This window comes from Triticum dicoccoides, chromosome 1A (genome assembly GCF_002162155.2).
Source record: "Triticum dicoccoides isolate Atlit2015 ecotype Zavitan chromosome 1A, WEW_v2.0, whole genome shotgun sequence".
Lineage (NCBI taxonomy): Eukaryota > Viridiplantae > Streptophyta > Magnoliopsida > Poales > Poaceae > Triticum > Triticum dicoccoides.
The window spans coordinates 521,484,386-521,496,190 of NC_041380.1; positions in this window are offsets into that span (position 1 = coordinate 521,484,386).

The window sequence follows — 11,805 nt, forward strand, 5'->3', positions numbered from 1 at the left end:
GATCTGCCTCTCTTTGACGTGGCAATCATCCACAGCTTCATTGATGAGTGGTTTGACACACCCAACCTCAGCTTTGAAGATCTGCAACTTCCAATTGGCGTCAGTGTCGCCTTCCATGGCGCCATTGCTTCAGAGCTAGCTCTAGCTCGGCGAATCGTCGAACTGAAGCAAAAGATTGACTTTGAGAAAGCTCAGTTCAAGAAGCATATGGCCAAGCTCAGCGTGCAAGAGGTGAAAAACTTCAAGATCATGTTGCACGAGCTCAAAGAAGCCTTTCTCAAGAAACATGCAGAAGCTCAAAGTTCTCGTGAGCGCATGAAGGTCCTGGCTGACAAGAGTGTGCAAGCCTACAATGAGGCTGAGAAGCGCAAGGCCCTTGGTCGTCCTGGCATCGACCCCAGGATGGCTGCAAAGCAGAAGAGGAAAAAGCCCGCTATGGCCGAACCCGACGCACCAAGGCAGCAGGAAGCACATCCCATTGTCTTCCCAACCAGCATGACTGGCTCGAAGCCAAAAGCCAGGTCTACCGCTTCAGAAATGAAGAAGACAAGGACTACTGAGGCTGAAGCCAGAAAGAGGAAACATTCTGAAGCCTCTGATGCTGCTCCCTCCAACAAGAAGCGGAAGACCAAGAAGGAGCGGGCTGCTCCCACAGAGCCCTTAACTGTTGAACCCATCTCCATGGTTCGCCCTGCCGCTGAACATCAAGAGCGCCAACTGACTCTCCATGAGCCTGCTTCCACAGAGGCTCATGAAGCTGAAGACTTTCCAGCAACCAATCCCACTACTGCTGAAGACATTGGTCACCATGACCATGTTGAAGATGATCCAGTTCTTCCTCGGATCGAGCACCAACAGGTATCATCGCCTGTGCTTACGCACAGCGAACTCATCAGCATTGGTCATCCTTTGACGCCAATTGCTCAGGATGCATCATGGGCTGATCACCCACAAGAACAAGAAGAAGATGACCTTGAGGCCCAGCCAACTCCTTCTCCAAAAGCGTCGCCAGCGTTACGCAGGCTTCGCAAAGGACCAAGGCCTCCAGTCTCTGAATCTGAAGCTAAAGCTGCTGAAGATGTTCCGGCTGCATCAGCCGATGAAGAAGAAACCCCAAGAGTTGCTACACCCCCGTCTCACCAAGAAGCTGTTCTCGAGGAGAACGTGACTGTAACCGACCCTCCAGCTCATCAAGTGGAGGTTGAGAATCTTGAGGCTGCCACCACCAAAACAAATGAAGTCAATGACGTTGTCATGGCTGAAGCAAATGTGGAGCCTGCACCAACCAATGAGCCAGAAGTCAGTGAAGCAAATGATGCTACTGCTCCTGTTCCTGCACCTATTGCTGGTCCTTAGTTTGACTATCATGTTGAGCACAGGCCTCAGGTACAGAAGCCAATTCCAAGGTTGCCCAGGTTTCCAGGTCCTGCATCAGCACCTGGATCCTTCAATGTCAACGGCTTCAAAGCAGACAACACTTTCTTCAACAGCTCCAAGAACCCCTACTCAAGGGAACGAATATCTTCTGATCAGTTCTGGAGCTATCCACAACGAAGCTATTACTCCTGCATTCTGTACAATCAAGGTCGCATCTTCCCACATAAGCGTCTTGACACCGAAGCAATAGCTGGTCTGCCCTGTCTGGAAGAAGCTCTGGATTGCTTCAAAGAGATTGGACTGTTGCCTTTTGTCACCGACCAAGAGCACTGGAATGAAGAGTTGCTGCTTTTATGCCACACTTCACATACATGGCTACAACAGAGATCCGAAGACTTGGGTCCTGGAGTGGATGACAGGAAATGTTCATCACGAAGCCAAAGCCTTTGATATCATTGAGCTCACTGGTCCGCCCACTCCTGGAGACCTCTATGAACCTGGCTGTCAGCTTCACAGTGAAGCTATGGAGAACATCTTTCAGAAGCCTGAACCGAACATGAGTCAGATGCTCAGTATGATGAAGCCCTTGCCACGAGATGCTGCATATCCTAAGGAGTTCTTTGTTAAAGACCTTGAGTATCTTCCAAGGACTATCTATCACATCATAAGGCGAACTCTCTGGCCCATCAAAGGACATTCTCCACATGCCAAGCTGGAAGGTGCAATGAAGACTTTGGTCTTCTATATTATTCATGGAAAATGCTTCAATGAACAAGACTTCTTCATCTGCCAACTTGCTGCATCAGGATCTGATCTTTTTGGCTTGAAGTTCTACGCTCCATGGATAATGCGGCCGATTAAACTCCACTCCGCTATCTCATATCAGCCATCTGCTCGCAATCATCGGATCTTTCTGCCTGATGTGGATATGTCCGTTAAAGCCATTTATCCTGAGCTAGCCAAGGAGCCTCTTAGTGTTCAGAATATGGAGCATCAAAGTTTCTCTCAGAACATTGAAGGAGTTGAAGCAGTCACTCGTGTTTATCCTCTGGTTGGAACTACACGTGCACCTCATCGTGCCCTTACTGAAGCCACCAAAAGCACTATTGCCCAACGACCCAAGAAGCGATCTCGGGTTCTCAATGACCGAGAGCTTCTGGTGGCTCTTCATCAGAAACAGGATAGGCATCATGACTGGCTGAAGCGCCAAATGCAAAGCCTCTTGGTGGATATCAACCGCATTCGCAATCTTGCCACCAAGAATGCCTTTGTTTCCATGAAACCTCTCAACGCACATGGAAAGGGCTGACGCTTATGTGCTCTGAAGATGATCTTCAAGAGGATGGCTTCTCTGAACGCTTCAAGTTTGACTCCACACCTCCTCGAATGGCAGTGCTGCGATGAACTCCATCTCTTGAAGACTCTGAGTTCTCTTCCTCTGCAGCAACTGTGAATGCCAGAGTGATCGAGGACGAAGACGATGCTACTTCACCGCCCCCTCCTTCAGCATGCTTCGACACTGCTCCAAGTTCTTCTGCACCGCCGAACACCCCCGACGACCCTGATGCTTCACCTACTCTTCATGGGAACGAGTAGATGCTCTATGTCTTCAAACCTCTTTGGTCCTTACTGACAAAAGGGGGAGAAGCATATGAGTTTGATAGTCTTCAAGCGGGTCCATATGGGCGGTTGCTTTATATTTTGCCTAGTGTTTACAACTCTCGTTTTGATACATTTGGTTCATTGAGTTGTAACACTTAAACTCGATGGTCGCCTACTACTTATTTGCTACTTTGTGATGCAATGATAAATTCTGCATGTGCGACGATAAACTCCGCACTTAGATCATTTTGCAGACGTCCATTTTCCATTATGCATGTCATTATCTTCACATACCTTCACATGCTTAATGAATTGTCATCATAAGTTGAAGAGGATCTCCACAAGTACAACCTGCCATGTGCATTTGCATTCCAAAAGCAAATTACTTATATGCACATCTTCAGGGGGGCCCTTGCAACTTATGAAGACAATTCCTTATCCTTTACAATTTCACATATTATATTCCCCGTTGAAAACTTCAACTAGTTTGTCATCAATCACCAAAAAGGGGGAGATTGTAAGTGCATCTAGTGCTACCCCTAGTTGGTTTTGGAGTATTGACAACAAACCTAGTTGAGGGATTAATGTGTTTGTGAGAATTGCAGGATAACACAGGTAGAAGTCCCTCATTGATTCGGTTTTCCTACCAGAGATGACCCCTAAAAATGTATGAAGACATTGATGTCAAAGGTGGTATGTGAAGATATTCACATTGAAGACTATGACAAGAGAAGACATCGCATGAAGCCTATGGAGCTCGAAGACTTAGATCTTTCGTAGTTCTTTTTTCTTCTTTATTGAGTCATATGAACCACCATACTGTTAAGTGGGGTCCAAGAGAACCAGTCAGAATGACTGAAGTGATGCTTAACCAAAACCTATGTCTTCGAGTGAAGACTATGAGAGTGAATCTTGTCCAGAGTCGGACAAGTCAGCTTTGCTTGTAGCCCAAGTAAAGTTGTCGTGTGTGTTTGAAATCTGGCCATTGGAACACGTGTCAGTTCCTTAGTGACCCAGGGTCATTTCGGACAAATCAGGTCAGGTTGCCTAGTGGCTATAAATAGCCCACCCCCTACAACCATAAACGGTTGGCTGCTCAGAGTTAAAGTACGGCTTTTGTCGTTGAGAGCAACCCACCTCGAAGACTTTGATAGAGAATTCCTTGCAAGGATAAATCCCTAACCACCCAGAGCCAAAGAGTGTTAGGCATCACTTAAGTCTTCCTGTCTATGTGATCTGAAGACTTATTACACTTGAGGACTGTGAATCCTCCAGCCGGTTAGGCGTCGCGTTCTGAGCATCCAAGAGTCATTGTGGATCGCTGGTGAACAAAGTCTGTGAAGGTTTGGGAGTCTACCTTGAAGACTTACCAGAGTGATTGGGCGAGGTCTATGTGACCTTAGCTCAAGGGGAATACGGTGAGGACTGGGTGTCCTGAGCTGCGTGTTCAGGACTGGGTGTCCGGGACTGTGTGTCCTCAGGTTTAAATACGTAGCCGCCCTAACCAGACGTACAGTTATCACAGCAACTAGAACTGGTCTAACAAATCATTGTCTTCAATGAGTCACTGGTTTCATCCTTCCCTTCCCTTCACTTACTGTTGGTCCTTGTGAAGTCATTGTATGATTGCACTATCTTTTGTCTTCACTGAGTGACTGCGTATTCTGTTTGGCTTCATAATATCTTCCTACCTGATCCTAACTACCTTGCTGCTATAGGTCATAGTGCTTTCATTTCATTGAATACTTGACTATGGTTTGCCTAGTGTAGTCTACCTTCCGCTGCATGGTAATAGGTCTATTTCTATCATTTGTCTTCGAAACTTCCACGGTTCGAAGACTTCCATAAAAATCGCCTATTCACCCCCCCCTCTAGTCGATATAACGCACTTTCAAATACGCCAACCCAACAAGTACCTTCGGAGACACCTGTAGAGCACCTTTATAATCACCCAGTTACGTTGTGATGTTTGGTAGCACAAAAAGTGTTCCTCCGATAAATGTGAGTTGCATAATCTCATAGTCATAGGAACATGTATAAGTCATGAAGAAAGCAATAGCAACAAACTAAACGATCAAGTGCTATGCTAACAGAATGGGTCAAGTCAATCACATCATTCTCTAATGATGTGACCCCGTTAATCAAATGACAACTCATGTCTATGGCTAGGAAACTTAACCATGTTTGATTCAACGAGCTAGTCAAGTAGAGGCATACTAGTGACATACTGTTTGTCTATGTATTCACACATGTATTATGTTGCCGGTTAATACAATTCTAGCATGAATAATAAACATTTATCATATATAAGGAAATAAATAATAACTTTATTATTGCCTCTAGGGCATATTTCCTTCAGTCTCCCACTTGCACTAGAGATAATAATCTAGTTCACATCGCCGTGTCATTTAGTACCAATAGTTCACATCACCATGTGATTAACACCCATAGTTCACATCAACATGTGACCAACACCCAAAGGGTTTACTAGAGTCAATAATCTAGTTCACATCGCTATGTGATTAATACCCAAAGAGTACTAAGGTGTGATCATGTTTTTCTTGTGAGGGAAGTTTAGTCAACGGGTCTGCCACATTCAGATCCGTATGTATTTTGCAAATTTCTATGTCAACAATGCTTTGCAGGGAGCTACTCTAGCTAATTGCTCCCACTTTCAATATGTATCCAGATTGAGACTTTGAGTCATCTGGATCAGTGTCAAAACTTGCATCAACGTAACCCTTTACGATGAACCTTTTGTCACCTCCATAATCGAGAAACATATCCTTATTCCAGTCAGCATAATTTTGACCAATGTCCAGTGATCTACTCCTAGATCACTATTGTACTCCCTTGCCAAACTCAGGGCAGGGTATACAATAGGTCTGGTACACAGCATGGCATACTTTATAGAACCTATGGCTGAGGCATAGGGAATGGCTTTCATTCTCTCTCTATCTTTTGCCGTGGTCGGGTTTTGAGTCTTACTCAACTTCACATCTTGTAACACATGCAAGAACTCCTTCTTTGACTGTTCCGTTTTGAACTACTTCAAAATCATGTCAAGGAATGTACTCATTGAAAAACTTATCAAGTTTCTTGATCTATCTCTATAGATCTTGGTGCTCAATATGTAAGCAGCTTCACCGAGGTCTTTCTTTGAAAAACTCCTTTCAAACATTCCTTTATGCTTTGCAGAATAATTCTACATTATCTCCGATCAACAATATGTCATTCACATATACTTATCAGAAATGTTGTAGTGCTCCCACTCACTTTCTTGTAAATATAGGCTTCACCGCAAGTCTGTATAAAACTATATGCTTTGATCAACTTATCAAAATGTATATTCCAACTCCGAGATGCTTGCACCAGTCCATAGATGGATCGCTGGAGCTTGCTTTTTTTGTTAGTACCTTTAGGATTGACAAAACCTTCTGGTTGCATCATATACAACTCTTCTTTAATAAATCCATTAAGGAATGCAGTTTTGTTTATCCATTTGCCAGATTTCATAAAATGCGGCAATTGCTAACATGATTCGGAAAGACTTAAGCATAGATACGAGTGAGAGACTCTCATCGTAGTCAACACCTTGAACTTGTCGAAAACCTTTTTGCGACAATTCTAGCTTTGTAGATAGTAACACTACTATCAGTGTCCGTCTTCCCCTTGAAGATCCATTTAATCTTAATGGCTCGCCGATCAATGGGCAAGTCAATCAAAGTCCATACTTTGTTCTCATACATGGATCTCATCTCAGATTTCATGGCCTCAAGCCATTTCGCGGAATCTGGGCTCATCATCGCTTCCTCATAGTTCGTAGGCTCGTCATGGTCAAGTAACATGACCTCCAGAACAGGATTACCGTACCACTCTGGTGCGGATCTCACTCTGGTTTACCTACGAGGTTCGGTAGTAACTTGATCTGAAGTTACATGATCATCATCATTAGCTTCCTCACTAATTGGTGTAGTAGTCACAGGAACAGATTTCTGTGATGAACTACTTTCCAATAAGGGAGCAGGTATAGTTACCTCATCAAGTTCTACTTTCCTCCCAATCACTTCTTTCGAGAGAAACTCCTTCTCTAGAAAGGATCCATTCTCAGCAATGGATCTCTTGCCTTCGGATCTGTGATAGAAGGTGTACCCAATATTTTCTTTTGGGTATCCTATGAAGATGCACTTCTCCGATTTGGGTTTGAGCTTATCAGGTTGAAACGTTTTCACATAAGCATTGCAACCTCAAACTTTAAGAAACAACAGCTTAGGTTTCTTGCCAAACCATAGTTCATACGGTGTCGTCTCAACAGATTTAGATGGTGCCCTATTTAATGTGAATGTAGTTGTCTCTAATGCATAACCCCAAAACGATAGTGGTAAATCGGTAGGAGACATCATAGATCGCACCATATCTAATACAATATGGTTACGACGTTCGGACACACCATTACACTGTGGTGTTCCAGGTGGCGTGAGTAGTGAAACTATTTCACATTGTTTTAACTGAAGGCCAAACTTGTAACTCAAATATTTTACTTCTGCGATTATATCGTAGAAACTTTTATTTTTGTTACGATGATTCTCTATTTCACTCTGAAATTCTTTGAACTTTTCAAATGTTTCAGACTTGTGTTTCATCAAGTAGATATACTCATGTCTGCTCAAATCATCTGTGAAGATCAGAAAATAATGATACCTGTCGCGAGCCTCAATATTCATCGGACCACATACATCAGTATGTATGATTTCCAACAAATCTATTGCTCGCTCCATTGTTCCAGAGAATGGAGTCTTAGTCATCTTGCCCATGAGGCATGAGACGCAAGCATCAACTGATTCATAATCAAGTGATTCCAAAAACCCATCAGCATGGATTTTCTTCATGCGCTTTACACCAATATGACCTAAACGGCAGTGCCACAAATAAGTTGCACTATCATTATTAACTTTGCATCTTTTGGCTTCAATATTATAAAAATGTGTATCACCACGATCGAGATCCAACAAACCATTTTCATTGGGTGTATGACCATAGAAGGTTTTATTCATGTAAACAGAACAACAATTATTCTCTAACTTACATGAATAACCATATTGCAATAAACATGATCCAATCATATTCATGCTCAACACAAACACTAAATAACATTTATTTTAGGTTTAACACTAATCCCGAAAGTATAGGGAGTGTGCGATGATGATCATATCAATCTTGGAACCATTTCCAATACACATCGTCACTTCACCCTTAACTAGTCTCTGTCCATTCTGCAACTCCCGTTTCGAGTTACTATTCTTAGCAACTGAACTAGTATCAAATACTAAGGGGTTGCTATAAACATTAGTAAAGTACACATCAATAACATGTATATCAAATATACCTATGTTCACTTTGCCATCCTTCTTATCCGCCAATTACTTGGGGTAGTTCCGCTTCCAATGACCAGTCCCTTTGCAGTAGAAGCACTCAGTTTCAGGATTAGGTCCATACTTGGGTTTTTTCACTTGAGCAGCAACTTGTTTGCCATTCTTCTTGAAGTTCCCCTTTCTTCCCTTTGTCCCTTTATGTGACGCCCCCGATTCAATCGTACACTAATCATGCACGCAAATGTGTACGATCAAGATCAGGGACTCACGGGAAGATATCACAACACAACTCTAAAACATAAATAAGTCATACAAGCATCATAATACAAGCCAGGGACCGCGAGGGCTCGAATACAAGTGCTCGATCATAGACGAGTCAGCGGAAGCAACAATATCTGAGTACAGACATAAGTTAAACAAGTTTGCCTTAAGAAGGCTAGCACAAACTGGGATACAGATCGAAAGAGGCGCAGGCCTCCTGCCTGGGATCCTCCTAAACTACTCCTGGACGTCGTCAGCGGCCTGCACATAGTAGTAGGCACCTCCGGGGTAGTAGACGTCGTCGACGGTGGCGTCTGGCTCCAGGCCTCCAGCATCTGGTTGCGACAACCAGGTAGAAGGGAAAGGGGAAAAGAGGGAGAAAAGCAACCGTGAGTACTCATCCAAAGTACTCGCAAGCAAGGAGCTACACTACATATGCATGGGTATATGTGTAAGGAGGCCATATCGGTGGACTGAACTGCAGAATGCCAGAATAAGAGGGGGATAGCTAATCCTGTCGAAGACTACGCTTCTGGCAGCCTCCGTCTTGCAGCATATAGAAGAGAGTAGATTGTAGTCCTCCAAGTAGCATCCTCAAGTAGCATCTCCAAGTAGCATCTCCAAGCAGCATCGCATAGCATAAACCTACCCGGCGATACTCTTCTCGTCGCCCTGTGGAAAAGCGATCACCGGGTTGTCTGTGGAACTTGGAAGGGTGTGTTTTATTAAGTATCCGGTTCTAGTTGTCATAAGGTCAAGGTACAACTCCAAGTCGTCCTGTTACCGAAGATCACGGCTATTCGAATAGATTAACTTCCCTGCAGGGGTGCACCACATAGCCCAACACGCTCGATCCCATTTGGCCGGACACACTTTCCTGGGTCATGCCCGGCCTCGGAAGATCAACACGTCGCAGCCCCACCTAGGCAAAACAGAGAGGCCAGCACGCCGGTCTAAACCTAAGCGCACAGGGGTCTGGGCCCATCGCCCATAGCACACCTGCACGTTGCGAGGGCGGCCGGAAGCAGAACTAGCCCCCTTAATACAAGAGCAGGCTTACGTTCCAATCCGGCGCGCGCCGCTCCGTCGCTGACGTCTGAAGTGCTTCGGCTGATACCACGACGTCGGGATACCCATAACTACTCCCACGTAGATGGTTAGTGCGTATAGGCTCGTAGCCGACTCAGATCAAATACCAAGATCTCGTTAAGCGTGTTAAGTATCCGCGAACGCCGAACAGGGCCAGGCCCACCTGTCTCCTAGGTGGTCTCAACCTGCCCTGTCGCTCCGCCACAAAGTAACAGTCGAGGGCCGTCGGGAACCCAGGCCCACCTCTACCGGGATGGAGCCACCTGTCCTTTCAGCCCCCTCATCAGAATCACTTGCGGGTACTCATCGAGCTGACCCGACTTTAGTCACCATCTGTATAGTATGTATGTATGTATAGTATATACCTGTGATCACCTCCCGAGTGATCACGGCCATATAGTATAGCGAGGCAGACTGACAAGAATGTAGGGCCAATGATGATAAACTAGCATCCTATACTAAGCATTTAGGATTGCAGGTAAGGTATCAATGACTGTAGCAACAATGACAGGCTATGCATCAGAATAGGATTAACGGAAAGCGGTAACATGCTACACTACTCTAATGCAAGCAGTATAGAGTAGAATAGGTGATATCTGGTGATCAAGGGGGGGGGCTTGCCTGGTTGCTCAGACAAGAAGGAGGGGTCGTCGGTGACGTAGTCGTCCACAGGGGCATCAGCATCGTCACGGGGGCTACCGGAGAGAAGAGGGGGGGAGAAACAGTAAATACATAGCAAGCAATTGCATAACAGGTCAACAAGCAGAGCTAGACGTGTTCTAACGCGGTATGAGGTGATACCGGTGAAGGGGGGAAACATCCGGGAAAGTACCCTCAGCGTTTCGTGGTTTCGGACAGATGAACCGGAGGTGAAATGTTGCAGGTTCTCTATGCTAGGGACGCGTGGCGGACGAACGGGCTGCGTATCCGGATTCGTCTCGTCGTTCTGAGCAACTTTCATGTTGAAAATATTTTAATCCGAGTTACGGATTAAAAGATATGATTTTCTAAAGATTTCATTAATTTCTGGAATTTAATTAATTATTTAATTAATTCGAAAAACAGATTAATGACATCAGCATGATGTCATGCTGACATCAGCAGTCAACAGAGTTGACTTGGTCAACCTGACATGTGGGTCCAGGGGGACCCACCTGTCATCCTCTATTTAGGTTAATTAGGGTTTAGGTTAATTAGTTAGCTTAATTAACTGTTTAGTTTAATTAGTGATTAGGTTAATCTAATTAGGATTAATTAACTTAATTAATTCATTAGATAATTAATTAATTAATAATTAATTTTATTAAATCATTTTTTTATTTATTATTTTTATTTTTAATTCCCTTTTTTTATAAAACATTATGGGCATGGGGCCCATCTGTCATAGGCCCCAGGGGCCAAACGGGTGCGGGCGCTGGGCGCCAACCCGATACGGCGCTCGCCCAGATCGACAGAGGGCCGACCAAAGGCGCAGCGGGGCCAACCGGGGTCGTAGTGGGGCGCCGGCCAGGACGGTGGGGCGGTGGCCGGCAGGGGTGGCCGTGGGATGGATGCGGGGCCGCGGTGAGCGCAGACGGGCGGTAAGTCGCAGCGGTCGTGGGACGGCAGCGGGGGTGTGCAAAGGGGGGCGGAGGACCATGGCGAGGCGCAGGGCCGAGCGCGGTCGGTACGCGGTGGACGGCGCCGGCGTCAGAGAACGAGGGAGGGAGAGGGAGGACGGGGCTCACCGAGCCCTATAGTTGAGCAAAGCCTGCTCGAGGAGGAGTCGGGGCTGGCGCGACGGGGCGAAGGAGTTCATGGCGACGAGCAGCGACGGCAGGGTGGTCCGGCGACGGTGAGGCCTTCGGGCGGCAGCACGGCATCGACAGGGTTTGGGGCGAGCGACGGGGTGACGACGAGGTGGCCGTGGCGGAGGCGTCCCGCGCGGCATCGAGGCGAGGAGGAGACGAGGACGACGGGGCGACACCGTGGCGCTGGGAGGCGGTTTGGCGACGGAGAGGAGGGGCGAGGAGGCCGGCGAGGTTGCGGTCCGGCGAGGGGGCCTCCAGCGACGGAGAGGACCGCGGCGATGGCGTCCGGTGATGGATCGCAGGGGGGGTCGACC